Source organism: Physeter macrocephalus, chromosome 11 (genome assembly GCF_002837175.3).
Source record: "Physeter macrocephalus isolate SW-GA chromosome 11, ASM283717v5, whole genome shotgun sequence".
NCBI classification, from domain to species: domain Eukaryota; kingdom Metazoa; phylum Chordata; class Mammalia; order Artiodactyla; family Physeteridae; genus Physeter; species Physeter macrocephalus.
The window spans coordinates 163,175,018-163,178,189 of NC_041224.1; the positions used below are offsets into that span (position 1 = coordinate 163,175,018).

General features: G+C 34.2%; 1 pseudogene; it reads right to left on the reverse strand.

Moving 5' to 3' along the window:
- Positions 1–513: 513 nt before the first annotated feature.
- LOC102990946 (60S ribosomal protein L35a-like) lies at positions 514–850 on the reverse strand (annotated as a pseudogene).
- Between the last annotated feature and the right edge of the window lie 2,322 nt (positions 851–3,172).

A 3,172-nucleotide genomic window follows, 5' to 3' on the forward strand; every position in this document is an offset into this window, starting at 1 on the left:
ATTTCATAAATATATCTTTTACTTTGAAAAATACGAAAAATCTCAAGGTCAAACTCAATTTCCCGTTTTCCTTCTTCCCTTTCTTCCTTAATAGAGTTCTAACAGCACTATAAAAGAAACTCCCTCTCACATCTTAGCCTTTTAAGTTTAAAATGCAAAATGTGAGGACTAATGCAAATAACGTAGTTTAGAAACTTGTATTTTCCTAATTTCCTGAGGAAATGTAATTTAACTTTATATTTATTTGAGTGCTAGTGTTCAAGAGTGTGGATGCCTTTATATAGGAGACAGTATTACTTGTCCCATATTCTAAAAGTTAAAGTGTCAATTGACAAATTGATTCTTACTGTTTTCATATCATGAACAACCAGCCTGAGTTCTTTATAGATTCTATACGTTTTCATTGGATAGATATTGTGAACTTTTAAAAATATATGTGATTAGTAATATTTCCAAATTGCCTCTTTGCTTTTTTACCAAACCACACTTTTATTTACGTACTTTTCAATAAGTTTAAATCCTCGAAGGGTACAGCATCACGCAGATTCTGTGTCCAATGGCCTTAGCAGGAAGGTTGCTTCAGAATTTTGCACGAACCATGCCACTGTTTCCATGAGTGTGAGTTACCTTTCCCCAGATTACTCTGGTTTTGTTAGGTTTTCCACCAGGAGTTACTGTGTTATTCTTTGTACACATAAGTGTATCTCTTGCCTAGATAGAAGTCAGTTTCATCTCTAGTATAAATACCTTCAGTTTTAAGAAGAGCTGTGTGCTCCCTCTGGTTCCAGAGACCCTGCTTATAGCCAGCAAAAATGGCCTTGGACCACAGCCTTTCAGACATATTTGTCATTTTAGAAGTGTTGTTCCCAGCTGACCTCCACAGGCTCCAAATAGCTCCATATTGCCTTTTAAAATTTCTCAAAAAGTTTAGCTTTGCTACAGTTTCCAACTTCTCCCCTGAGTGTCCAGAGGTATTCTCTGCCAGTTGGGTTATCCTGAGGTCTCTCCACTTCATTGATCACAAGACCATTCATGGAAGGGATCGTAGATAATACCCATGCATTACAAAAATTATCTAATTTTGAGATATAAATAGACTGTTTGATGTTCCCTAACCCCTGGGTGACAGTTTCACCCATCTTAATTCCTACAGTACAGTTTTTACAAAGGACAATATTTGTCACTTTTTAAAAGATTTTTTAGAGTAGTTTTAGGTTCATAGCAAAATTAAGACAAAGGTACAGAGATTTCCCATATTGCCCCTGTCCCCACAATGCATCGCCTCTCTAATTATCAACACCCCCTACCAGAGAGGTACTTTTGTTGCAATAGATGAACCTACACTGGCACACCGAAATCACCCAAAGTCCATAGTTTACATAAGAGTTCACTCTCAGTTTCATACATTCTATGGGTTTGGATAAATGTGTAATGACATTCGTCCATCATTCTAGTTTTATACAGAGAGTATTTTTATTGCCTTAACAATCTTCTATGCTCTGCCGTATTCACCCTTCCCCCTACTCCAACCCTGGCAACGACTGATTGTTTTTTTACTCCCTCCTTAATTTTGCCTTTTCCAGAAATTCTTATTGTCAGACTCACACAGTATGTATCTTTTCAGATTGGCTTTTTTCACTTAGTAATACTTATGCATTTAAAGTCCATCCACATCTTTACATGAATTGATAGCTCACTTCTATTTAGTGCTGAGTATTCCATTGTCGGATGTGCCATGGTTTATTTATCCATTCACCTACTAAAGGACATCTTGATTGCTTGCAAATGTTGGTAATTATGAATAAAGCTGCCATAAATATCACTGTGTAGGTTTTTGTATAGACATAAGTTTTTGACTCCTTTGGGTAAATACCAAGGAGCTCAAATGCTGGATCATGTGGTAAGAGTACGTTTAGTTTTTTAAGAAGCCACCAAACTGTTATCCAAATATATCTACCATTTTAAAATAAGAATTTTGGTTTTTTGTTTGTTTTTATGTTTTTATTAGCCTGCAACATTGGCGACATGTACAATGTTTCCTTATGTTGAATGATCATTTGAATTTTCCTTTTCTGTGTGAGAAAGCTTTTAGTTTTGAGTAGATTCTTTATGTTAATAATATATATACATTTTCATGCTGTGGCAAATATCTTCTATTTATTTAAGGCTTACTCTGATGGCTGATCTTATATGTCAATTGGGTCATGGTAAGCAACTGTTTGGTCAAATACCAGTCTCGATGTTGCTATGAAAGTAATTTTGAGATGTGCTTCAAAGAAGAACTAATTAAAATACATACTCTGCGTAATTCACAGTACTTTTGGTTTGTTTTTTCAGCCATGCACTATCTTAAGATTTACAAAGCACATTTGTACATTCCTTAATTCTACTGAACTTCAAGTGTATTCCATAAAGTAGACTTGGTGGATAGCTTCTCTCTTTTTACAGCTGTGGAAACACACCTGAGAGAGGAGAAATGGAGGTAGGATCGCTCAGCTAATAGATACTAGAGCTGGTATTTTCCATAATTTACTTAGTGTGAAAAATGTTATTAAACATTGCTTAACTCAAGTAATCCTTACCTCTTATAGATTACTTATATTTTATAATGTAATCACACCATAGTTCATTTTCCTCCCCTACCAAAAAATAGAAATAACATTATTGGGGGAAGAGCGGAGTAGAAGAAAAAATTGTCAGTCCAATTGAAATAGCAGAATAAAGGCTAGCTTGAATTGAAAATAACATTCATGCTTCCACTAAAATTTATTCAGCACCTTGAGAGTGAATAATGAGAGCAGCATTAACAAGTGACATACAAATAATTTGCTGTTATAATTTAGCTTGAAAATATTAATTTTCATAAGTTTTTATTGCATTGAATGGTTTCTTACATATATAATAAATCTTAGAATTCAAGTGTCATTATTTATTTTCCCTTTCCCATGGTTAAACATCATCGCTACTTAACTGACATAATTCCTAGTGACTCCTATTAAATTTCTTCATTGTAGTGTTGAATAAAACAAGTGATACTTTGCATCTTTCTGCACACATGCAGCACCTAAACACTGCTATTTTTCAAGGCTTAGTTTTGAGATGCAATGTATAAAATTTCATATTTTTGACCACAAATTACTACTTAATGTTTTCTCATGCTTATTTAGAAATG